The 27,373-nt window shown below is 43.9% G+C and overlaps 1 protein-coding gene across 1 annotated transcript in view; it reads right to left on the bottom strand.

Annotated features, from left to right (window-relative positions):
* Positions 1-27,373, bottom strand: part of DLG5 (discs large MAGUK scaffold protein 5) — a 3,463,687-nt gene that overhangs the window by 3,129,296 nt on the left and 307,018 nt on the right. The gene's annotated exons all lie outside the window — the stretch shown is intronic.

Genomic DNA, 27,373 nt, shown 5'->3' with positions numbered 1-27,373 from the left:
TGAACGCCTATTCCTGCCTCTCTGTGTTTTAGAGGAGTCTGGAAAAGACCAATTTTTGGAAGGCCAGTTCCTGCTAAACCTTGGAGGCTGAACCTGTAAGAAATGTTTCACTGTTTGTACAGATTTTGCCTTCTCTTCCATTTTCTTCAGTACCTGCTGAGCAGGAGAACCAAATAAACTGACCTTATCCATAGGAGCATCTAATAGTTTTGCTTTAACATGATCCGGCAAGACCTGTTCTTTCAACCATGCATGCCTTCTTATAACTGTGCCAGTCATGGCTGATCTAAAGGAAGCCTCCAGTGCATCATAGCCACATTTTAAAGAATGGTTACTAACCTGCTGAATGTTATGCACCATTTCTAGAACATATTTCTTATCTAAAGAATCATCAGAGGACAGTTTCTTAGTTAACTGATCAAGCATAAACTCCTGGTATTGGATCATATGAAACTGACAGTTCAATGCCCTAGCTGAGAGAGTAGCAGAGGTGTATACTTTTTTACCCCATCTCTCTAAGGACCTGGATTCCCTTTCAGAGGGGAGAGGGTTTTAACTGAGGTCGGCTACTGCCTTAGGCCCCTGGGAGATAGTCTCGGGATCTGCAAAAGGAGCCTTGTATAAATGGTGATGTGTGTCCGGGACCCTGTAGAACCTATCGGGCTTAGCAGGGGCTGGAGGCAAAGTATCAGGAGCAGTGCAAGCATCATTAAATGCATCATCTACAACAGGAAGAACTGGAGGTATAGCTAAAGGTCTATGTTGTGGTAAATGCAAAAAAGTCCTAAGCCTTTTCCTTGAATCTGAGAAATCTTGCCCCTGCCATTGGAATTGCTCTCTCATGGCATGTAAGGTTTCCCCAAAGGAAAATTCCTCTGGTGGAGAGGCAGAAGGAATCGATTCCTCAGCATCGGAGTCTTCATAAGGAGAAAAAGGAGCCTCTGGATGGTCTGTATTGTCTGTATCATCAGAAGAATCATCTGAGGACACAGGCTCAGGGGGCTCTGCTCTAGGTCTCTTTTCTGGAGGAGGTTGAGAGGCCCTGTCTGGATGAGGTTGGGATCCCCTTATTAAAGAGATGAGATCCTCTGCCAGAGTGAGCATTTGGGAACTGGAACTGGGCCTGTGAGAGGGGGTCTTAACAGGCACAGACTTAGAAGTTTTGGCTGCTTTAGCCCTGGCAAAGGCCTTTATGGACATGGCTGCAGGCGGCCTAGCAGCACCACGTGCAGGGGTTGAAACATCCAAAGGGATGGTGTCCGATAATTCTTGTGAAACCACTGTAGCAGGTTGAATTTCAGAGGCCGATTCAACCAGGTTAGAAGGAGCCTCGGTAGTAGTCATGGATTCGGCTGAAGATAGAACCGTTTGCTCGGTTTCGGCCGAAACCGAGACACTCGCGGTTTGCTTAACCGCGGTTTCGGCCGAAACCGCGGACCGCAAGTGTCGGTCCTTTTCTTTGCGTTTCTTAACAACTTGTGAAGTCGGAGGATCCGACGGCATTATGTACGCAAAATCTGAGCCGAAAAACTGTTCAGCAAACTCCGACCGACGTCTAAGCGTCCGTCGGTTGAAAGAAGCACAGGCTAAACAAGCTGCTACGTCGTGGTCTGGGCCTAAACAAGGTAAGCAGTAAGAGTGGAAATCTTTATGAGGTATTTGTTTCCCACAAGTTAAACAGTTATTCACTTTTTCTGACATCGGCTGAGGCAAGAAAGAGTCCCCAACGGGGTACTTAGCTTTTTAGAAGTCTTCGAAGTAGTATTCGGTAGTAGTAATCTCTGAATCTGACCAACCGGCACTTGCGAACAGCTTCTGCTTCGGGCGCCACGTGGCAAGAAAGACTGAGGAAAATGGCGTCGGCTGATGCCTTTATACCCGAAGAACTGCAGCTATGACGTCGGGTGAAGTGCGACACCAGCCGAGGCCAGACCCAGACTTTGGAATCCGGCCGACCAAAGGGCTGCCTGACGACAGGACAACCCATTTGTAAGGACTGCAGATGCATCCTTGAAGGACATCTGCTTGAGCAGTGGATGAGAGTAAAGGGGGGGGTTCTGTGTTATAATGAGCTGAAATGGCTAAAGTGTGGATTTTAATGGAGGAAAAAGACAGGCCCTTGTGAAGCATCTCAGTTCAGTATTGTAAAATCTGAGGTAAATTGGGCGCTGCTGTGCTCATCCCTTGAGATTGGTTCCAGGCACAGAATCTTTTCCATTTTTCAGCATAGGATTTTCTAGTGCTAGGCCTCCTTGCCTCTAAAATGATCTCCATCACAGGTTTACTGAGGGATGGTAAAGGAGAGATTATGTAATTAGCCAGGCTGCAAGGTTCAGTGTTAGAAGCTGCGGGTGCAGAATCTGGTTCTCCTGCTGAGACAACAGGGAAGGAGTCTGAGGCAGGTGCCATGGGGATAACCATGACACACTGCTCAGAAGGGGATACCAGTGTTGGCGTGGCCAGTCTGGAGCAATCAAAATCATCCTTGGTTTGTCCTGTTTGGTTTTTTAGTAGTACTTTGGAGAGCAGAGGCAGAGGGGGGAAGGCATAGACTGAGCATCCACTTTCCAGGCTTGTTTGTGGGGAGTCCTTCGGCAAAATTTGTCCAATTGGTAGTTCTGGGGAGAGGCAAATAGGTCTATATCTGGGCTCCCCCATTTGCTTGTCAACATGTTGAAAATCCTTGGTTCCAGTTTCCACTCGTGTGGGTCCATGACGTTTCTGCTTAGTCTGTCTGCCAGTGTATTTAACTTTTCTGGCAGGAATTGAGCTTGTAGGTGCACTTGGTAGCTCAAGGCTGTGTTCCACAATGCCATGGCTAGTCTGCAGAGGGGGTAACAATGTGTACCCCCCTCCTTGTTTACGTACCATGTAACAGTGGTGTTGTCCATCTTTACCATTAGTTTTCCTAGAAGAATGTGGTCCGTGAAGGTTGTCAGAGCATTCTGTACAGCTAACATTTCTTTTTGATTGATATTTGACTTGGGTTCCATTTGCCCTGAATGCACTTCCCTGCCAGGTGAGCCCCCCATCCATAGTCTGATGCATCTGTTGTTAGGGTTTGGGTGTCAAGGAGTGGTGTGAAAGGTAGTCCCTTGTTCTGGTGGCAGGCCTCTGCCCACCACAGGAACTCGAGGCAATGGCAAGGTATGACAGGAATTATTGCTTCTAGATCCTGAGAATGTTGACACCATAGGCTTTTTAGATACCACTGTAGTTTCCTCATATGCAGTCTTGCATATGGAATTAGAAGAATCCAGGAGGCCATGAACCCCAAGCCTTGCAGTATTTGTCTTGCAGACAGCAGGGTTTTTGTGGCCACTTGTTTGAAGTAGGTTATCAAATGAATTTGTTTCTCTGGCGTGAGGTAGGCCATCTGGGAAGTTGTAGTCAAGCTTGCTCCCAGGAATATAATTTGTTGACAGGGTACCAGGTGTGATTTATTTTCGTTTATGGTGTACCCCAGACAAGTTAGAACCCTTTGTACAAAGGCCAGATGATTCAAATGTATGTCTTGGCTTTCTGGCTGAATTAGACAATCGTCCAGGTATGGGTATAGTTGAATATTTCGTTGCCTAAAAATGCAATAACTGGAGCTAGGCACTTTGTGAATACCCTGGGTGAGTAGTAAGCCAAAGGGCAGTGCAGAGAACTGACAATGCAAGTAGCCTGCTTTGAAGCGTAGGTATCTTCTGCAAGATTCCCTGATTGGGATGTGCAGGTATGCTTCTTTTAAATCTAGTGTTGCCAACCAGGCATCACTGCCTATCATAGGAAGTAATTGGTGAAGAGTCAGCATCTTGAATTTTGGAATCTCCAAAAAGGTGTTTAGAGTAGACAGTCTTCAATAAAGCTAAGTACCCCGTTGGGGAAACTTTTTTCTTGCTCCAGACCGATGTCAGAAAAAGTAAATAATTGTACTTCTTGTGGAAAGCAAATACCTCATAAGGATTTTTATTCTTACTGTATTCCTTGCCTAGGCCCTGATCACAACGTTTCTGGTTGTCGGTTTTGTGCTAGATTTAACCAACGCACTATTAAGAGTCGGTATGATTTTGCTTTAAACTATTTTGGACGCCAGTTTAATTATCCAGAAATGTCGTCGGATAGCCATCCGACTACCGGAGTTCACAAAAAACGCAAAGAAAAGGAGAGAGATAGACAACAGAGGCCCAAAATCAAAGACGAAGCTTCTCCTAAGCCAGTCGCCAGTTTGCCGGTTCTCAGTGAGGTGCTTTCGCAGCCCCTGACGCCTGCTACTTTAGAGTCGCAGGCCGCTACCGACTCCCACGTGGAGTCGGCCATGCCGCTACAAACTCAAGGTATTGGAGCCACGGACACTACTCCTTCAGATGGGTCCAGAGCCGCTGAGCAGGCACCGGCTTCTGAGGGTGTATTCAGACCTAAACATCTTTACATTAAACCGACTTCAGCTTCAAAGGCAAAGACTAAAGCACCTTCTAAAGCAAAGAAACAAACTCAAGAGCCACGTGGTCAGGCCTCTATGCCCAAAAAACAGATGCTCAAAATAGCCGAAGACTTGATTACCTTGATCAGGGGTTCCCATCCCCCTCCTGATAAGAGGCCTAGGCAAGAGACTGACTATGAATCTTCAGATCAGGTTTCCACTTATTCTGATTCCTCTTCTGATCAGGAATATTCTCTTCCCCCCATGAGGATTCTGATGCTGAAGAATCTATACCTTCAGCTTCTCCTCCAGAGGACTATTCTTTTGGGGAAACCTTGCATACCATGAAGGAGCATTTCCACTGGGAGAGCCAAGAATTTTCAGAATCTAAAAAGAGGCTCAGGGATTTCCTTTTACTACCTCAACACAGGCCACTAGCCATTCCACCTGTGTTAGACATTGTAGATGATGTGTTTTCGGAGTCTAGTCTTATCCCTGACTCCTTACCTCCAGTTCCTGTTAAGCCTGACAGATATTACAGGGTTCCTGACTCTCATAAATTCCTTTTTAAAAACCCTGCTGCAGACCCAGAAACTATTTCACAGGGTCCCAAAGGAGTTAAGGCTTCCGCTGCAAAACACCCTACCCCCTCTGACAGAGATTCTAGGGCACTGGGAAGATGGGGAAAAAAGGTATACACATCTGCTACCTTGGCTATAAGGGCCTTAAACTGTCAGTTTCATATGCTCAAATATCAGCAACGTGTCATGGCATTGCTTAAACAGAAAATGTTTTTAAACTCTGAATGTGAAGAAAACAAGGAAATGCAGGATTTACTGCATGCAGCTGAACAAGTTGGAAAGCATTCTTTGCAATGTGGTTTTGATTCTTTGGAGGCCTCCTGCAGGGCCGCAATTACAGGTTCTGTAATTAGGAGGCATGCTTGGTTAAAGGAACAAAATTTGCCTGATCATGTCAAAGTTAAATTATTAGATGCACCTTTACAGCATGATACTTTGTTTGGTGTTAAGGCAGAAGAGGTGTTAAAGAAAATGGAGGACAAAGCTAAATCTATGCAAACTGTCCAAGATTTTTTACAAGTACAGCCACCTAGGTTTAGTAGACACTGGCCAACAAAGAACTGGTCCTTTCCTGTGTCAGACAGACCTCAAAGGGGCAGATCCAGACACCCTAGAGGCAGATCCCAGGTGCAAGGTTCATACAGGTCAAAGCAATGGGGTGCTTCTACCTCCAAAGTTGGAGAAGACAAATCACAACCATACAGGAAACAGTCCCAATGACTTCCCACTGCCTGCTTCAAGCACTTATCTCCTGGCAGCACCCTTAGGGGGACAATTAGCACATCATAACCCAGGACAAGTGAGTTTTAAATATCGTGTCACAAGGCTACAAGTTCCATTTCCATACCCTGCCAAAGGCAAACGGCTGGCCAGACCTGCGAAAATCAATGGGCAGAGGCACAAAAACAAGTCTCATCCCTCATGGACATGGGGGCCATTCAACAAGTACCAGAGCAAGAGCAGAGACAAGGATTTTACTCAAGACTGTTCTTGGTACCCAGAAAGGACAAGGCCTGGAGGCCAATACTGGACCTACCTATTCTGAACACATTCCTGGATATACCAAAATTCAAGATGTTGACTTTGCAGCAGCTTCTGCCCATGCTGAGCAAGAACGCTTACCTAGTGACTTTAGACCTAAAAGAGGCATACCTGCATGTACCAATCAGACAAATATGCAGAAGATACCTCAGATTCAAGGCTGGCTCAATGCATTACCAATTCTCTGCACTGCCCTTTGGCTTATCTACTATGCCCAGGGTCTTTACAAAGTGCCTGGCACCAGTAATTGCATTTTGCAGACAAAGAGGAATACAAATATATCCTTACTTGGACGACTGTCTAATTCAAGCAGAGACCAAGGACATTCTTCTACAGCATCTGGCATTTGTCAAAAGACTTCTAACATGTCTAGGGTACACAGTCAACGAAAAGAAATCAAAACTAGTACCCTCTCAAGAGATTATATTCCTGGGTGCAAGCTTAAATACAACTGCCCAGATGGCTTTTCTCACGCCAGACAAACAAAGGCAACTGACTACCCATTTCAAAATGTTGGCAACAAAGGCCCAGTTATCTGCAAGAAAAATTCTGCAGGCTTTGGGCTTCATCGCATCATGCATCCTACTAATTCCATATGCAAGACTGCATATGAGGAAACTTCAATGGTACCTAAAATGTGTTTGGACTCAACATTGCCACAGCCTGGAACTATAATTACGCTCATTCCCTGCCTGCAACAGGAGTTTCGATGGTGGGCAAAGGCTTGTCACCAAAACAAGGGACAGTCATTCACATTACCCCCAGCCAGGCAGACACTAACAACGGATGCATCAGATTATGTCTGGGGGGGCCCACATGGCAGGAAGATGCATTCAGGGCACATGGGCCTCAAACCAAATGCATCTGCATATCAATCAAAAAAAAATGCTAGCTGTTCAAAATGCCCTGATAGCCTTGAAGGACCTACTTCATCCGGGACAACTACTGATAAAGACACACACCACCACGGTCATGTGGTATATAAACAAGCAGGGGGGCAGACATTCTTACCCCCTTTGCAGACTAGCCATGACTTTGTGGGACACAGCATTGACTTACCACGTACATCTGCAGGCACAATTCCTGCCAGGAAAGGAAAAATACTCTGGCAGATGATCTAAGCAGAAACCTCATGGATCCCCACGAGTGGCAACTGGATCCACAAGTCTTCAGCATGATAACAAGAAAATGGGGATGCCCGGACATAGATCTATTTGCCTCCCCTCACAACTACCAGCTAAAAAGATTCTGCACAAGGATTTATCACAGACAAGCATGGAAAGTGGACGCCCTACCTTTCAGCTGGAAAATCCTATCAGTATATGCCTTTCCCCCACTGCCTCTCCTCCCCAAGGTACTCCTAAAGGCCAGACAGGAGAAGCCAAAGATGATACTAATTGCCCCAGACTGGCCCCACCAGTACTGGTATCCAATACTAAGGAACTTGTCTCAATGCCCAGCTTGGACCTTACCTCAAATACCTCATCTACTATCCCAGCCAAACAATCAGATCCTGCACAGCCAACACAGGACTTTAAACCTGGCAGCATGGCGGATAATGTAGTCATACAAAATGCACCTCTCAGTAAAGCTGTGATGGATGTCATTTTGGAAGCCAGAAGGCCTAGTACTAGAAAATCTTACGCTGGAAAATGGAAGAGATTCCGTGCTTGGAACCAGGCACAAGGAACTGATACAACTGTGCCAAATATTCCTCAGATTTTACAATACTTAACTGAGATGCTGGACAAAGGCCTATCCTCATGCCTCTGCCATTTCGGCTCATTACAATGCAGAGCCACCAATCTTTTCTCATCCCTTATTAATACAGCACCTCAGAGGAGCCAAAAATGTAAGGCCTCCACGGAGATCACCAATGCCTGCATGGGACCTCAACTATGTCTTGGAAAAACACACCCTGCCTCCTTTTGAGCCAGCTGCTACTGCTGATATAAAGTTTTTATCTTGGAAAACAGCTCTGCTTTTAGCAATAACTTCTGCAAGACGAGGTTCAGAGCTACAGGCACTCATGGCTGTGGAACATTTATCATTTTTTATCCTGACAGGGTCTCTCTGAGGACAAACCCAACATTTATGCCTAAGGTGGTGTCCAGTGTGGCTCTTAACCAAACTATTCATCTGCCAACTTTTTATCCAAATCCACAGAACAAGGGGGAGAGAATTCTGCATTCTTTGGACATACACAGACAGCTTAGATTCTACTTGTACAGAACCAAGGTTTTCAGAAAGACAGAGCAATTACTAGTGGCATATGCTGCAGGATCACAAGGAAAGGCTATCTCAAACAGACTATTTCAAAGTGGATAAGCCACTGCATTCGTTTCTGCTACTTACACGATGGCAAGCCAGTGCCCAAGGGCATTAGGCCACATTCAACCAGAGCTGCAGCCACTTCAGCTGCCTTTCTCAGGGGAGTACCAACCAAGGACATTTTAGAGGCTGCTACTTGGGAGTTCAGTCCACACCTTTACAAAGCACTATCATCTGCCACTCTGCTTGAAATCCAGGCCAGGCTTTGCCACTGCAGTTCTGCGGGGCCTCATAGCCGCTCCTAACGCTGTTTAGCTCCAGCCTCCCAACCATAGCTTTGGGACTCTTCCCAAATGTAATGCCTGCAACAGTGAAACACAATGAGCATAGTACAGTTGTGTACACTTACCATAAATGTAGATGTTCGAGTGTATTCACTGTTGCAGTCCGGGTTACCCACCTGCCATCCCCCTTTTCTTCTGATGGAACCTATCTTTCCTTCTCTGATTTATACAACCTATGTGGTGTATTTGCTTGTAGAGGAAGCTAAAGTTTATATTGGTGCATGTATTTATATATATATATATATATATATAGATATATATATATACACATTTTTCCTACCCTTTTGGGGGGCACCTGACATCTGGGGCAAGAAAAACTAAAGAAAATGGTGTTGGCCGCATCTTTTATACTCCTGACGACCTGACGTCAGGGAAGGGGCGACAGCAGTCAATGCAGGACCCAGGACTTTGGAATTCAGGCTGACTGAGGGCAACCTGCCAGTAGGATTACCCAAATGTAATGATTGTAACAGTGAATACACTTGAACATCTGCATTTATAGTAAGTGTACACAACTGTACTTTATCATGGCTTACTCAAGAAAGGATGGTGAGAGGAAAACAGGACCTGAAAATCACAAAAATACACTTTTTAAGAAAGTTTATGTTATCTTAACCATTTCTTTACACTTCTGCAAGAACATTATACATAAGAGCATGCAACAAAATCCTAGGAAACAAGTAAGAATCATTAAAAAACACTCACAGACACTTTTTACTGAGGATTCTCACTGCTTCCACTGATAATAAATGAAACTGATTTTTGACAGCAGTGGATAAGACAAATTAATCCCAGTTGTGCCCTCACTGTGCATTATGAGCAGAAAACAAGTTCAGATCAGCATATCTGCCCTCATGAAAGCATTCAGAAAAAAATTAAGATTAATAATAAGTTAGTGATTGTGCTACTGGCAGGTTTGGACTGTGTTGAGCTTCATGACAAGAATTAAAAAAATAATGATTTTTCAACTTCTGCCTGTAGTGGTCCCTGGGTTCAGGACATGTGCAAGCATTCTTCCACAGCCTTAAACAGCAGGAGATGAAGTCGGAAACAAAAAGGCATACAACTGTCATGGGATACACCTCTTGCAGGCTGTTACCCTCTGACAGAGTTGAGGAGAAGCACAGTTAGCATGTTGGCAATATGCAGGGAAAATGCACCCAGAGAGTACAACTGAGGAAATCCTAACAGCTACCCACTGAAGAAGGCTCCTAAAGTTAAACATGGCAGGGATACTGCCCAACTGTGAGCTTTAGGATCATCACAAGCATAAAAGGAAACTTGTGTTTGCTGCAAGGTTTGCAGTCAGATTAAATGTGTGAATGTCTTCCACCAAGAACATTCCCAAAACTTTTTCCTGGACTTCTAAATAATGCGTCTTACTGTTTATTAAAAATCTGGATTACTGTGTTTGATGTCTCTAGCATTAATTATGTTCCTTCATATATATAAAACATTGGCTAAGAAGAAGCCAATACCTCACAATGCATTACATGTTGTATGTAATTTGTCAGCCACTGAAATGAGTACATACATGCAAATCAAGAATAAAGGAATAATACACCAAGTTCAAATTCTGGTTACTTCAAGTGAGAGAGAGAGAATGAGTGTGTGTGTGTGTGTGTGTGTGTGTGTGTGTGTGTGTGTGTGTGTGTGTGTGTGTGTGTGTGTATGTGTGTGCGCGCACGCGCATGTGGTACACATACACTAAGGAGTCAGTTTCTGTACAGTACAGCGTATACATTTCCCTTTTTTTTTTTTTTTTTTTTACAGGGCACCTCAAAATACTTATCTAGGAAAAGGCATTCCCCTGTGGTCTGAGATACTTTCACACTGCAGCAGTCCTTTATTGCATGCTTTTGGGCACTTGTTATTCAGAAATGTGTCATATGATTGGTGTAAAAGTAAAAATTCTGACAGTAGCTCACGCAGTCCATTACTATCTTTTATCTCCCTTAATCACAGACATGTACATTTATTAAAATAAAAATAAAATATAAAGCACTCAGCTGGGTCATCTTATGAAATTAAATGAGAACTACCTACCTTACTACTATGAACATGCAATATATGAAGAATTATGAAAGAAGTTAAAGTTAAAAACTCATTTAGCAATATTAAAACCAACCACACTGCCAACCTTGATACTCAGTGTTACTGTGACATTCTGAAGTGGTTTGGAAAAAGTGAACTACTGTTACCAGAACAAGCAGGAAATGTGGTTAAAGGATCAGCCTGCTACATGTTCAAGGTACACACAAAAAAGTCATGGATCAGCCTACTACACTGACAAGCAGGGCACCATGGTCAACCTACTACAAACAGTCATGGCATGCATACCAAGGAAATCCACCAGCTGTTCTTCATAAGCACAGTGACAACCTCTTTATCAGTCTATCATATGATGGGTGCTGTACTACTGACAACTGAAGGTGCAACAATCAACCTGTGTTTGGAAAGAAATACTTGATAATATCAGGAATCAAACTAATTTTAAGGTACAACATGGAAGATATGTTAAGACAAGTGTTGGAGGTAAACTGCAACAAGCGAGATGCTGGCCAGTGCAGCAAACAATCCCACTTAATACAAACCTGAAGGGAGAAGTGCAACTCACCCATTTTGCAAAGTATATATGTGAAAGTGTTTAAAAAAAAGTTTATATGTGCTGTTTGATCGCATGCCTGCCAACCAACAAATTTCCCACAATTTTACTTGAGCTCTTTTACCCCCTTTACCAGGTACTCCCCAAGCACGGTGGCAACATCCAGCCAGAAGAGCTATCATCCAGTCTGCAAAGAGAGTGCTTTGTATCCTTGTCAGTATCCCAGTAATTATGTGAGAGGTATAAACCATAACCCTGATGGGGAGGGGGGGGACTGACATCATCGCAGGGAGGCATTATGCCTTCCCTTTGTGAGTACACACTGCCATGTCACCATGAAATCTACTGCACATGCAGCTCAGTGGCGGAACGCTGACCCAGGGTTTTCCTTGCACAGTTACCCATCTTCCAAGGGACTGTGGCATTAAATGGCTCTGAACTACCCCCTCCATGTCAAGCACATCTATTGTTCCCACAACAGCTCCAAAAGCTGCTAATCAAACTTTTGATCACCTGCTTCACAGTATAAGCTTTATCCCTATATGTCAGTGGCGCTGGCAAGCAGCAGAGCAGAACAACATGCAGCTACTACTGTGTTGTGCAACAATTCAGGGGCACCTCACTGAGTAACGCAATGTCAACAAAACAAATCTTTTATTCGGGTCCAAATTCAGACTTCCAATGTTGCAGAATAACAGGACTCAGAATGCACTTTGCTAGATCTGCATACATCTCACATGCACACTACGGCAGAGGATTGCCTGGAACTTCAATTTGCCCTGCAGCAGAAGAACATCACGTACACATTTCCTGAAATGCTCATCTGTACAATATCAGAGCATCCCTTTCCTCTCATGACTTCCACTTGTGTGTGCAGTTGAACAAGCTGAAAATTAATGTACAATGACAGAAACAAACATCTTATACCACTGTGTAATGAAAACAGCCTCTAAATGTGCACTCATGGCAAAATGAGGTGTCAGAAATCATACAACTTTAGGGCTAGCAGCACAGTTCTTCAAAAATGCATGCAAAATGAAATGAAGCGTATCTGACAAATCACAAAACAGACTACAAACACAACAAATTAAACATAGTATTTTTTTACCCGTTATACTTGGCTCTTTCCCCTTCACAATCAATGGCTTGTCAGCCTGTTCATCTGTGAGACAAAAAGTTACTTTTAAAACTTAGTAGCAAATATGTGGAGAAAGAGTAGCAGCCATGAGTCAAATATGATGTCCTAGAAAGTTCTTTGGGCAGGTTCTCAAAGTAACTGACACACTCCTTGAAATGACATTCCTCACAAAGGCAATATTTCATTAGCATACCAAAACCAATACCTTGTTCCACGTTCCTAACTATATGTTTGCAGCAAAAATACATTTTGTTTTACAGTTTAAAGTACATTTTGAAATGCATACAAATAATGTCTTGAACAGAAATAACATATTCAACTAAATGTAAAAGATATTTTGGGACTGGAGTTCCATTCCCTTTACATGGAGGGCTAAGCCAGCAGGACTTAGCTCAGCTGAGAAAACTTCTCCAGCCTAGCTAACCCTCCCCTTTTCCTACAATCCTGTACCAACTAGGACCCAATGCAGATTTTTTAAGCCTCTGCTCAAATCCTTCAGAGAGGTAGAAAACATTCCTCCTCTACAGTACAACTCTTCTATTTCTACTGTTAGCTGGGTCTCCTCCATTCAAGCCTTTTGGCTGTTTAAGTTTAGTACATTACTTTTTGAAAAATTTTCTTGATATTTTAATAGTTTCTGCTGTAATTTAATAGTTTACCTCCCCTCCCCAACACTGTTTGGTATCTTTTTTTATGCTTGGCTTAATTACATGCGTTTAACTCTGTACTGTGGCAGACTCTCACTGTCATTTGTTGAAATTGCATGACAGAGAGCTTTCCCTTAGCCATTATTGTTGGTTGGTGTCAGTTTTATTGCCTTTGCAGTCAGTGTGGATAAGAACGATAGCAAGGAGTTAAAAAGTGTGCCTGAGAAGGTCAATACTCCCAATGCCTCAAACTGCCTTGCAAGGGGCATTTTTACAAGATATGCGACATCTGCACCTCCTTTGAGCTATATCAATTAAAGATTAGGTTATCCGAAATTAAGTTTGCAAAGAAAAAATACCAACTCATTTCCTGAGATCCCAACTGCTTCCCCATTGGTTTGTGGCCTGTGCGACTTAAAAAGGATGCAGATTCTATTCAAGCAAGAGGCTCTTGACCCTTCTAAAAAAAGAGTTACTTGGAAAAAGTCAAATGTTATCAAGCAAACAGAGCTGACTTGTTACTAGCCTCACAACTGTTTAAGGTCCTATATGCCAAAACTCACTCTCTAAAGCAGCTAGACTCATTCCAAAATCAACACCATGTGACCTTCAAAATCAATCTCACTCTGATCACCTGCCGATAAAACTTCACTGCACCAACAACACATTTTCTCCTTCTTCGGACCCAAATTGTGGAAGTCCTTCATAGCTTACATCAGCTTCATCTAGCAACTAATAAAACTTCTAATGAAGGCAAAATACCAGTGTATTCAAACTGACCACATAACCCAGCTTTCTTCTTCTTCTCTTTCTTACACTCATTGTTCTGCTTCATCTATTTCTCCCAAGTTCTAGCTAATCTTCTGACACTGTAGTCCAAATCATTTTTCCTCATTCTACACTATCTTCACACCATTTTACTATAAACACACCTAAACCTCTCCTATCATACCTTCCCTCATATCCTCTCCTTACTTAGTGACTATGTAGATATGTTGTTTCTCATGGTAACGTGGTGTGTTGTATATAACATAATATGCCATGTGTGACTGTGTAGATAGTACTGTTGTGTAAGATCTTACCATAATCTTAGAATGTCCTTCTCTTCTATATGCTGCTGTATTCATGACATCAGGGAGTTTGCCTCTGGTGAACTCTCATATGTCCGGCCATAATACAAAAGTTAAATGCTACCACCAGGGTGCACGTGACGTCCTGCGCCTCTCTCTCGGACGTTGGTCATAAATGGATGTCAGGTTTAAAGCAGATGTCAGCACACACCTTCCTCAGAACTGAATGCCACCGGAATTAGTGACTACATTGTGGGTTCTCCAGGCATCAGGCAAGTGTGAGGGGGAAGGCTGGGTGAGAAACTATACAGCAGCATATAGAAGAGAAGAACATCTAAGGTTATAGTAAGTTCTTACACAATAATACTATGTCCTTCTGTTTACATGCTGCTGTATTCATGACATCAGGGAGAGTGCAAAAGCTCCTGTCCTAATGAAGGGGTGGCGGACCAGAAGCACTTTCCACAAACCCATGAAGGATGGCTCTGGCAAATCCTGCCCTGGATCTAGAGACCATATCCAGTTTGTAGTGTCTAGTGAATGTGTGGACTGAGGACCAAGTAGCTGCTTCCAGGATAGCAGCTGTGTTCAACCCTTTAAGGAATGCCCCTGAGGAGGACACTGCCTGGTGAAGCGTGCCCTTACTGGGGCTGGGAGTGACCTACCATGGTTACTGTAACAGAAGGAAATGGTTTTAGATATCCAAGAGGATATGGTTTGCTTGGAAATACGTTGACTCAGGGCTCTTATGTGGTAGGAGATGAAGAGCCTGCCAGATTTGTGGAAGGACTTGGTTTTGGCCAAATAGTACCTGAGCTGTCTGTATACATCCAAAGAATGAAGTATCCTCTCTACCTGGTTCTGCGGAGAGAAGAAATAGGTTTGCAGATTGATGGTCTGATTTAAGGACAGTTTGTTGACCACTTCAGGCACAAATGTAGGGTTAGTACATAAACATACCCTGTCCTTGTGGAAGACAGTGAAGGGGGGGGGGTTTGCCATAAGGGCATGGAGTTCAGATACCTTTCTGGATGAGATGATGTCCACCAAGGGTATAGTCTTCCATGTGCAGTGTTGGAGGGTGCAGGCTTTGGCTGGTTCAAAGGGAGGCAGTGTCAACTTTTATAGGACAAAGTTTAGATCCCAAGGGGCCGGAATGGGCTTCCTTGGGGGCCTGAGATGTAGTGGCCTTCTCAGGAAGAGTTGGACTTCTAACCTAGATGCTAAAGGTGGTACCAATGGCAGGCATGTTGAGATGGCAGACAGGTAAATTTTAATGGAGGAATATGACAGTCCATACTTCATAAGGTCACACAGGTAGGACAAGACAACTGGGGGCTCTGCCGTCAGTGGTTGCAAGTTGTTTTTCTGACACCATAAGGAAAATCTCTTCCACCTTGACAGGTAAGACTTTCTAGTAATTGGTTTTCCGGCCTCCTGCAGAACCTGGATCACATCCTCTGTGTATAGGTGTCTGAAGGGAATCAACTCCCTATCACCCACAAAGTGAGATTCAGTGTGGACAGTTGGGGGTATAAGAGTGTTCCCTTGTCCTGTGTGAGCAGGTCCATCCACTGGGGTAACTTTTGGTGGCTCCCCTTGGCTAGGTGAAATAGCAGGGGGGGGGGGCAATGCTTGGTCAATAGGGAGTCACAAACAAGATTTGAGGATGCTACTTCTGAATTTTCATCAGGACTCTTTGAATGAGAGGAAAGGGGGATGCATAGGCATACATCCCCTTCCTGGAGACTGAGACAGCATCCATCTTCCAAGCCTCTGGGGGTGGTGCCCGGGAGCAGAAGGTCGGCAGCTATCTGTTGATGGGGGAGGCAAAGAGATCCACATTTGTAATACCTCATCAATGGACCTGGTCCAGAAACACTTCCCTGTTCAGCATCCACTCATGAGACAGGGTCATGGTCCTGCTTAATTAATCTGCCATCACATTGTCTGCGGAGGGGATATATATACTGCTTGGAGAAGGATTTGTTTTTCCAGGGTGATTTCCCAAGCCTGCACAGGAGGTAGGACCTTGCCCCCCCATCTACTGATGTACCACAGCACAGTAGTATTGTCTGTGTACCACCTCAGGGTGCCTGGTAGAAGCTGACCCTTGAAATTTTTCAAGGCCAAAATCAAGGCTCTCATTTCCTTGACATTGATGTGATCTTTTTGTTGAGTGGGGATTCAAGCGTTCCTCACTCTCCATTTTCTTAATGTTGCACCTCAGCCTGTGTCTGAAGCATCTGTAAAGAGGTATTGATTGGGGGGTGAAGGCTGTAGGGGCAGGCCTGGATTTGACTGAATCTGGGAGATCCACAACTTCAATTCCCTGAGTCAGGCATGGGGATCATGAACTTTGCTGGATGTAGGTGTTGCTTCCAAATAGTTCTCAGATATCACTGGAACTTACTCATGTGTAGCCTTGCCAGGGGAACCATGGGGATAGTAGAGGCCATGAATCCTAGGATTCTGAGGAATTCCCTGGCTGAGATGGTGTTGATAGGGAGGATCTCCTCAAGGAAGGATGTGAGCATCACAATCTTTTCTGGTGGTAGGCAAGCCATCATTTCCCTTGTTAGAATCAGACATCCTAGGAACGCCTGATCTTGAGAGGGTATCAGGGAAGATTTTTTGCGATTTATGGTAAATCCCAAACTTGTTAGGAGGTAAATGGTAAATTGCAGGTGTTGCAAGGCCATGGAACTTGATGCAGACTGGTTGAGGATGTCATCTAGATAAGGGGAAAAGTTGCATTCCCTTTGTCCTGGCAAATGCCATGACTGGGGCCATTTATTTTGTAAATACTCTTGGGGCCGTAGAGAGACCAAAGGGTAAAACACAGAACTGACAGTGTGCAGAATCGACTGAGAAGCGGAGGGACTTTCTGAAAAGTGGATGGATAGGAATGTGCAAGTAGGCATCCTTTATATACAAGGATACTAAGAATGCCGGAGGAAAGATGAGGGGGAGAAGGGTAGGAAGAGAGAACATCCTGAAGGATGGAACTTGGAGGAAAGTACTGAGGTGGGATAGGTCCAGGACAGGCCTTCATGGTCCTTCCTTCCTGGGAACCAGGAAGATTCTTGAATAAAATCCCCTTCCTCTTGCAGTAGACGGGACCTCCTGAATGGTTCCTTGAGCAGGAAGCTCTTGCAGGACTGGTGGGAAAAGTGAATTTGGTCTCAGGGTGGGTGCGGGATGCCTTTGGGAGTGATTCTGGCCTCCCAGGTTATGAAGTATCCCTGTTTTATGACGGATAGGACCCAGGAGTCCTGGGTAACTTACTTCCAAGCAAGAAGGGAGAAGGAGAGGAGCATGGAAAGAGAAGGTGTCTGGGTGAAGGGTCTGGTAGTCACAGACTATCAGGCTTTTCCTGAAAAGACTGTTTAGAGGGTAGGGTAGAGGAGACAGACCTAGATGAGGGCTGTTTCCTGTGGTCCTTTCTAGGCTTAGCTTGCATATTCTTAGCTGAGGATCTCACAAAAGAAGGTTTTGCTGGGTAACTCTTTTGAAAACGTGGAACTGGAGAGACAAGGATATGTCTCAAGTCCTACAGTTCCTTGCCTTTGGTTTGGATGGCATAATGGTTAAGGTGTTTACCTGGCATAATGGTTAAGGTGTTTACCTGGCAAACACAAGGTGCAGGGTTTGATTCTCACGTGGGGTAATTGGCTAGGCTTAAAATGGCCCACAAGGGGCAATTAGCCTAGTACTAACCTATGAACCTATGTAGGGCCTTAAGGAGCTCAGCAGCTGCTGAACCAAACAGGTTTTTGTTGTCCAGGGCCGCATCCAGGAGCTTGGATTTGATGTCATCAGGGAGGGGTTGCAATCTTAACGAAGAGTACCTCCTGATGAGGGATCGAGAGGCAGCAGCCCTTGCTGATGCTTCTACAGCATTGTAGCTGCACTTGATGGAGTGTTTGGTCACTTGCGTGCAGGAGTTCAGGAGAGAGCAAGGGAGTCAGGGAGCTCTCCAAACTGCTTGACCACATCTTCCAAGACAGCCAAGGAATACTTGGTCATCTGCATCTGGTAGTTGATGGCTCTTATTGCTAGGGTGGCAGAAGTACTTATTTATTTATTATTTATTTATTTACATTTGTTAACCGGGAGAGTCCGACTGGACACAGGCCCGTTTTCAGCGGAGGCCCAGGGAGAAAAGCTCCACATTAAGTATTATTTGCATTATACAGTTAAAAAAACCATAGCATTCAAATATATATACATTAGTCCAGTTAAGGATGCAAGACGAGAAGAAAACAGATGTAAAACAGCTGTAGAGCATAGTACAATTTTAAGATATGGTGACATACTAAACATGGTTAAAATGTAATTGAGATTCATCAGTGAACAATTGATACAAACTGTTTTTGAGGTACATAACAGCCATTAGCAGTTGTGCTACAAGAAGTTAGTATTATGTGGTAGGTAACTGGGAACATTAGTAGCCAAGCTTGCTAAGAGTAGGTTGTTGATAGGGGCTGAGAGAGGTAGTGGGTGGGGGAGTGGATGGTATTAGAGGGGGGGTGGTAAGGGCATATCTGGCAAGTTCTGAAGTGTGATTTTAGTAAGGATTTAAAGTGGGTGCAAGAAGTTACAGAGGTAATTGAGGATGGGAGGGAGTTCCAGAGTTTGGCTATAGTGCAGGAGAATAAAGCTTCTCCAGCAGAGTTAATGGCTCTTGTGACCTGTAGGAGGTTTTTGTGGCTGGATCTTAGTGGTCTCGTGGTTATGTAGGGTTGGAGTAGATTCTGGAGGGATGGGACTTTTAGTGGTTGGTTTATTAATTTGTGGGCGAGTGTGAGTTGGTACCATTGAAGGAGGTGGGGGAGCTCTAGCCAGCCCAGTTCTGCTAGTGAGAGACAGTGGTGAGTACGGTAGGAAGCCCCTGTGGCGAATTTGGCAATTTTGTTGTAGCAGGTTTCGAGCTTATTTAGATCACATTGTCTAAGGTTAGTAAATACTGGAGAGGCACAGAGTAGGGGAGAGATAAGATGAGAATTTGCTACTGAAATTTTAGCTGCTTTGGTAAGTAGTTGCTGATTCCTATACAATGCTCCTAGTTTTTTGTGCACTTTTTTAATGGTCATGGAAATGTGAATGTCAAAGTTCAGTTGATTGTCTATTTCTACTCCTAGTAATTTGGTGTGTTCTGTAGGATGGATGGTGGTGCTGTTTTTTGCTGTGATGTTAAAGTAAGAGCTGTCTAGGGTAAGTTTGGTGGGTTGGAAGATTAGTAATTTTGTTTTGTTTGGGTTGAGTATTAGTTGGGCATTGGATAACCAAGTTTCAATAGAAGAAAATGCTTCCTGTGTGACTTTTTGCAGTTCTGGGAGGGAGTGGGCTGTGCAGATAATGGTTGAGTCATCTGCGTATTGTACGAGTGTGCCATGTGTTGTGGCTGAGGCTAGACTATTGGTGAAAATAGAGAAGAGTAGGGGTCCCAGGATGAACCCTTGGGGAACTCCTATGGAGACTGGTAGTTGGGGGGATAGGTTGTCCTGCCAAACAACTGCTTGTTGGCGGTCAGATAGGTAACTCTGAAACCAGTTGATGACTGGTTGAGAGAAGGATAGGTTACTGAGAAGAGAGATGAGTTGTTTGTGTGGGACCATGTCGAAAGCTTTAGAGAGTTCTAGGAAGGTAGCTGAGGAGAGATAACCTGCATTTTTATTTTGTAGGAGAGTGTTAGAGAAAGAGAGTAAGGCGGTGGTGGTGCTATGGTTAGGTCGGAAACCGTGTTGTGTGTTGGAGGAGGTCGTTAGCAAGGAGGTGATCTGAGACTTGGGAATGAATGCATCTCTCTAGCATTTTGGAGAGTGGCAAGAGAATAGCTATGGGGCGGTAATTGGTTAGATCTGTGGAGGGGCCCCCTTTGTGTAGGGGTATTACGTGTGAGACTTTCCATAGTGTAGGAACATTACTTTCTGACAGAGATCTGTTAATCAAGAGTGATGCAGGGTAGGCTAGAGCGTCAGCTGCAAGTTGAATGTATTCAGCTGGGAGGTTGTCTGCTGCTAATCTGGTGGTTTTAAGTTTAGTTAGTAGTTATATTATTTTGGAGGTACGAACAGGAGAGAAAGAGAAGCTAGTTGGGAGATTGTTAGTTCTAGTTGATGGTGTGGGTTTATGGGGGGGTTGTGTTGTCCAGCTAGTGATAGTACGGCTTGTGTGAAGTGATTGTTGAAAGAGGTAGCAATATTTTCAGAGGAGTGAGTAAAGTTAGGAGTGGGTGTACTTACTTTACCTAGGTGGAGGATGTAGTTTATTGAGGACCAGAATTGTTTGGGGTTATGTTGGGAGGAGGTAAGGGCAGACTGTTAGTATTGGATTTTGTCCTGTTTTATAAGCTTTTTGGTTCTATTGCGTAGTTCTAGGAATTTTTGGCTAGTAGAGGGGGTTTTGCTTTTGCGCCAGTTGTCCCATGCTTTATCCCCGTTTTTCATTTCAGACTTCGTGTTTTTTTGTAGCCATGGGGATTGCTGGGCTCTAGTTCGGGAATGTCTTATGGGGGCATGGTAATTAAGGATGCTTAGGAATGTTTTATTAAAGTAGTCAACTGCGTCATCTAGTCTGAGGTATTTTAGAGGTTGCCAGTTACAGTCTTTTAAGGATGAGCTGAATGAGAGAGGGTTGAAGTTAGTTTTTTTGCATATTTGACAGTAGATGATGGGTTTTGCTTTATAAAGGTGTTTTCTTAGTAAGAAGGTTGGGGAGTGATCACTGAGGCTGTCAGATAAGCAGCCTGCTATATATGACTGGGGGCTCTTATTGACTAGTATCCAATCAAGGGTAGTGTGTTTGTTGGAGTTATTTATCCTAGTAGGTGACTGGACTAGCTGGGTGAAGCCATGAAGATTTACATGATGGGTTGGGTGGTTGCTAGAGCAGGATTGCCAGTCAGTGTTGAAGTCTCCTAGAATTAAAGTTTCTTGGGGTAGGTGGTGGGTAGTCCAGCTGAGGAGGTTTTCAAGTGGAGGGATGTTGCTGCCAGGTGGGAAGTAGCAACCTATTATGTTTAGGGTTTTATTTTGGTTTATTTTAAGGTTGGCATATATTATTTCTTCCTTATCGATTTGGGGAACTGCTAACTTTAAGATCTGGATGTCTAGATGCTGCTTAAATATTATAGCTATACCACCTCCTTTTTTGTTTAGTCGGTCTACTCTTAGTATACTGTAACCAGCAGGGAGGATTTGCTCATTAGTAATGTGTGGTTTTAACCATGTTTCTGTAAGGATCACTACATCAGGGGAGTAGAAGTCTATGGTGGTATGGAATTCATGCACCTTGTTGCATATACTTCTAATATTTAGGCTTATCAGAAGGAGGTCGGTTGGCTTTCTATTGGCTGTGATTTGGGAGATGTGGTTTGTAGTCTGATTATGAGGGGAGGGGTTGGAGATAGAGGGACCAGGATTAGGATGGATGTCTCCACTGAGTGCTAGGTTGGATATGGATGAGATTATTAGTTTTATCAATTTCTGTATATGCTTGCTTATAAGCAAAGCTTTTTGATTGTGTTCTGTGGGCAATAGGTATGGTGGTAGGGTTATGTTAGGTTGAGGGGTTGTTTTTAGTTTAGGTATTGTGGTCTGTAGTCTATATAGAGGGTGTATTGGGAAGGTTGTTGACCTGATGAGAGAGTAGTAGAGTAGTGGTGGGATATGAGTGGTGGTGTGTGTGGTGGTACAGTGGTAGTGGTTGAGTGCAGGAAATGGAGGTTACTTAAGATGTGATGTATGCAAGGAGTGTACATGCAGTGACTATAGGTATGGTGTGCTTGTACATATTAGCTGAGTAGGAGGGATAGTACTGAGAAGTTGTAGGAGGAAGTATAGGTGTGGTGATTTTATACGTTGAAGGGTGGGAGGGGTTACTATTTGTAATAAAGATAGGACCACTGGGGGTGGGTGAGAATTGGGGGGAGGGCAGCGTAGCGGGCAACAGATGAAGGTTGAAGTGTGGGAGGGGTTACTATTTGTAATAAAGGTAGGACCACTGGGGTGGGTGGGAATTGGGGAGGGAGCATAGCGGGCAACAGATGAAGGAAGACTATCAGTAGGTTTATAGGTTATAATGAAAAGGGCTGGTCCTGATTAGGCTGTAATTGTTCTTGTGGGGAGGGGGAGGATCAGAATAGACCAGAAATGTGGTGGATAGCAATAGTATGATGAAAAGGGCTGGCCCTGATTTCACAGATATGCAAGTCTACAGAGACAATAAGAAAAAGGGAGTAGTTACTCTGACTTGCTTTTTTTGCATACCAGTCTTATTGAAATAAAATAAGCCAATTTTACCAAGGAGTTATGTGGAAATTAGGAAGACAAGAATTTATAAGAGAAAAGGTTTAGTAGAAGTAGAGAAACAACAGAGCATACAAATAGTACAGCATCTAAAGACAGATTGCAGTTAGAAGTACAGAATGGGGGGCAGCAAATATTCTGAAATAAGAAAATCAGTAGGTACTTTGGACTTACTTGTTTTGCATACCTTTCTTTGAAATAAAATAAACACTTGTAACCAGGAGTGTGTGGGATTTAGAAAGACCACAAGTTATAGGAGAAAGGGTTTAGTAATACTAGAAAAACAAAAGGGCTTACAAATAGTTGAAACAGCTTGCAAAGGGAGACTGCTGTTAGGAAGTACAGTATGGGGAGGAGCAAACTAACGTCTGTGATGGAGTGCTTTACTTAAAAATAGAAATTAAACAAGGGCTAGCAATTAAAGTTTGTCTGGAGGATAAAACATACTTTTTGTATATTTTGAAAATAGCACTCATTCCAAGGTTGCCTGGTTCTGTTAAAGAGCACTGCAGGCCAATAGATCGAACCTGGCTTGGTGGGGATCCACAGAATGTAGAATTAAAAGGAGAAGTTTTTGTATATTTTGAAAATAGCACTCATTCCAAGGTTGCCTGGTTCTGTTAAAGGGCACTGCAGGCCAATAGATCGAACTTGGCTTGGTGGGGATCCAGAGAAAGTAGAATTAAAAGGAGAAGTTTTTGTATATTTTGAAAATAGCACTCATTCCAAGGTTGCCTGGTTCTGTTAAAGAGCACTGCAGGCCAATAGATCGACCTTGGCTTGGTGGGGATCCAGAGAAAGAATTAAAAGGAGAAGCTTAGGTATGAGTACTCCATCCAAAGAGACAAGCAGCTACACCAAGAGGATTAAAAAAAAAAAGTATAAACCTTCTTCCCCAGACTTTCCATCAATCTGCTCTCTTTATCAGAGGGCAGTAGAGAGATGGAGGGAAGCAAAGCACAGTTGTGTACCTACCATAAATGTAGATGTTCGAGTGTATTCACTGTTGCAGTCATTACTCTTGGGTTATCCTGCTGGTAGGCTACCCTCAGTCGGCCAGAATTCCAAAGTCTAGTTCCGGTGTCGGTTGCTGTCGCCTCTTCCCTGACGTCAGTGCGCCAGGGGTATAAAAGATGCAGCCGACGCCATTTTCTTCAGTTTTTCTTCCCCAGATGTCAGGTGCCCCAAATTGGTAGGCTGAAAAAATATGCCAATAAATATGCATGCACAAAAATAACATTTCCTTCATCTACAAGCAAATATACAACATAGGTTGTATAGGATAGAGAAGTACAGATAAGTCTCAGCAAAGAAAAGGGGGATGGTGGGTGGGTAACCTGGACTGCAACATTGAATACACTCGAACATCTACATTTATGGTAGGTACACAACTGTACTATGTTCATCGTGTTTCACTGTTGTAGTCATTACTCTTGGGTTGAATCCCAAAGCTGAGGATGGGTGGCTGGGCTAAATAGGATTAGGAGAGGCTATGAGGCCCTGCAGAACTGCAGTGGCAAAGCCTGCTCTGGATTTAGAGCAAAAAGGTAAGTGGTAGTGCTTTGTGAAGGTGTGCACTGAACTCCAAGTTGCAGCCTCTAAGATGTCTTTGGTTGGTACTCCTCTGAGGAAGGCTGCTGAAGTGGCTGCTGCTCTGGTAGAATGAGGCCTAATGCCCTTAGGCACTGATCTGCCATGCTGAAAATAGCAGAAACGGATGCAATGGCCTATCCGTTTAGAAATAGTCTGTTCTGAGATAGCCTTTCCTTGTGATCCTGCAGCATATGACACTAAAAGTTGCTCAGTCTTTCTGAAAGCTTTAGTTCTGTCCAAGAAGAAGCGTAACTGTCTGTGTATGTCCAAATAATGCAGGATTTTCTCACCCTTGTTCTGAGGATTTGGACTGGACACCACCTTAGGCATAAATGTTGGGTTTGTCCTCAGAGAAACCCTATCTGGATGAAAAATGATAAAAGGTTCCACAGCCATGAGTGCTTGTAACTCGGAGATTCGTCTTGCAGAGGTTATTGCTACAAGCAGAGCTATTTTCCAGGATAAGAATTTTATATCCGCTGTTGAGGCTGGCTCGAAAGGAGGCAGTGTGAGTTTTTCCAAAACATAATTGAGGTTCCATGCCGGAGTTGGTGCTCTCCTTGGAGGCCTAATGTTTTTGGCCCCTCTGAGGTACTGCCTTATTAAAGGATGAGAAAAGATAGGTGGTTCCGTACTGTAATGGGCTGAAATGGCAGAGGCATGAATCTTAATTGATGAGAAAGAAAGGCCTTTGTTCAGCATCTCAGTTAGGTATTGTAAAATCTGAGGGATATTTGGTACACCCGTGTCAATGCCTTGTTCCTGGTTGCAAGCACAGAATCTCTTCCATTTTTCTGCATAAGATTTTCTGGTACTGGGCCTCCAAGATAACATCCAAAACAGCTTTTGAAAGAGAAGTGTTCTGAATGGCTACATTATCCGCCATGCTGCCAGATTTAAGGTCCTGAGTTGGCTGTGCAGAATCCGATTGTTTTGTTGGGTCAGCAAGTGAGAAGTTTGAGGCAATATCCATGCTGGACCTTGAGACAAGCTCTTTAGGATTGGGTACCAGTGCTGGCGTGGCCAGTCTGGTGCAATCAGTATCATTTTTGGCTTCTCTTGTCTGACCTTTAGGAGTACCCTGGGAAGGAGAGGCAGTGGAGGAAAGGCATATACTGTTAGATTTTTCCAGCTGAAGGATAGGGCATCCACTCTCCATGCTTGCTCGTGATAAATCCTTGTGCAAAATCTCTGCAATTGGCAGTTGTGAGGGGAGGCAAACAGATCTATGTCTGGGCATCCCCATTTCCTTGTTATCATGCTGAAGACTTGTGGATCCAGTTTCCATTCGTGGGGATCCATGAGGTTTCTGCTTAGTTCATCTGCCAGAGTATTTGTTTTTCCTGGCAGGAATTGTGCTTGCAGGTGAACTTGATAAGTCAATGCTGTGTCCCATAAGGTCATTGCTTGTCTGCAGAGGAGGTAGGAATGTGTACCTCCCTGCTTGTTTATGTACCACATGACCGTAGTACTGTCTGTCTTTATCAGTAGCTGTCCTGGATGAAGTAGGTCCTTGAAAGCTGTCAGGGCATTTTGAACAGCTAGCATCTCTTTTTGACTGATGTGAAGATGCATCTGGTTTGCAGGCCATGTGCCCTGAATACATTTTCCTGCCACATGGGCCCCCCAGGCATAATCTGATGCATCCGTTGTCAGTGTCTGTCTGGCTGTGGGAAAACTGAATGGCAGACCCTTGTTGTGGTGACAAGCCTCTGCCCACCATCAAAACTCCTGTTGCAGGCAGGGAATGAGTGCAATTACTGTCTCCAGGCTGTGGCAATGCTGAGTACAAACACTTTTTAGATACCATTGTAGTTTCCTCATATGCAGTCTGGCATATGGAATTAGTAGAATGCAGGATGCCATGAAACCCAAAGCCTGCAGGATTTTCCTTGCAGATAAGTGGGTCTTTGTTGCCAATTTCTTGAAGTAAGAAGTCAGCTGTTTTTGTTTGTCTGGCATGAGATAAGCCATCTGGGCAGTTGTATTTAAGCTTGCACCCAGGAATATTATCTCTTGAGAGGGCAGTAGTTTTGATTTCTTTTCATTTACTGTGTACCCTAGGCCAATTAGTAATCATTTTACAAACACCAGATACTTTAGAAGAATGTCTTTGTTCTCTGCTTGAATTAGGCAGTCATCCAAGTAGGGATATATTTGAATTCCTCTTTGTCTGCAAAACGCAATTACTGGTGCCAGGCATTTTGTGATGACCCTGGGCACAGTAGATAAGCCAAAGGGCAGTGCAGAAAATTGGTAGTGTATTGAGCCAGCTATGAATCTGAGGTATCTTCTGCAAGATTGTCTGATTGGGACATGCAGGTATGCCTCTTTTAGGTCCAAAGTTACGAGCCAAGCCTTCTTGCCCAGCATGGGCAGTAGCTGCTGTAGAGTCAACATCTTGAATTTTGGAACTTCCAGAAACGTATTTAGTATAGACAGGTCCAGTACTGGTCTCCAGGTTTTGTCCTTTCTGGGCACTAGGAAAAGTCTAGAGTAAAATCCTTGCCCCTGCTCTTGTTGTGGTACTTGTTGAATGGCCCTCGTGTCCATGAGGGCTGTAATTTGTTTTTGTGCCTCTGCCCATTGATTGTGTGGCAGGTCTGACATACCTTTTGACCTTGGCAGGGTGTGAAAATGGAACCTGTAGCCTTGGGACACTATGTTCAAGACCCATTTGTCTTGGGTAACCATTTTCCAATTTGATGAAAAAAGTGCTAGTTTTCCCCCTAAGGGGGCTGCCAAAAGAAAAGTGCTTGGATGTGGCAGAGGAAAGTCATTGGGACTGTTTCCTGTAAGGTTGTGATTTGTCATCTCCGCTTTTGGAGGTAGGAGCACCCCATTGTTTAGGCCTGTATGAGCCTTGGGGCTGAGATCTGCCTCTGGGACGCCTGTATCTGCCTCTTTGTGGTCTGTCTGACACTGGAAAGGACCAATTTTTAGAAGGCCAGTTCCTGCTAAATCTGGGTGGCTGTACCTGTAAGAAATCCTTGACTGTCTGCATGGATTTTGCTTTATCCTCCATTTTTTTCAACACCTCTTCTACTTTAGTACCAAACAAAGTATCATGCTGTAATGGAGCATCTAATAATTTTGCTTTAACATGATCAGGCAGATTCTGTTCCTTTAACCAAGCATGCCTTCTAATAACAGAACCTGTAACAGCGGTCCTGCAAGAGGACTCCAGTGAATCATAACCACATTGCAAATTGTCTGATGAAGTTTAATATTGATTAAACGAAAGTGCTCACATTTATTATTTTGTTCGTTGAATGTTAAAACTGAAGTTCGTTTTATCTGTATAATAAATTTACATCGTACCCAGTTGGTGGCTTTTCGCTTTGGTTTGATATCTACATTGCA

Source organism: Protopterus annectens, chromosome 14.part0 (assembly GCF_019279795.1).
Source record: "Protopterus annectens isolate FY-2018-M chromosome 14.part0, PAN1.0, whole genome shotgun sequence".
Taxonomy (NCBI): domain Eukaryota; kingdom Metazoa; phylum Chordata; order Ceratodontiformes; family Protopteridae; genus Protopterus; species Protopterus annectens.
Note: the sequence above shows the minus strand (reverse complement) of the source record. Positions and strands in the feature narration are given on the sequence as shown.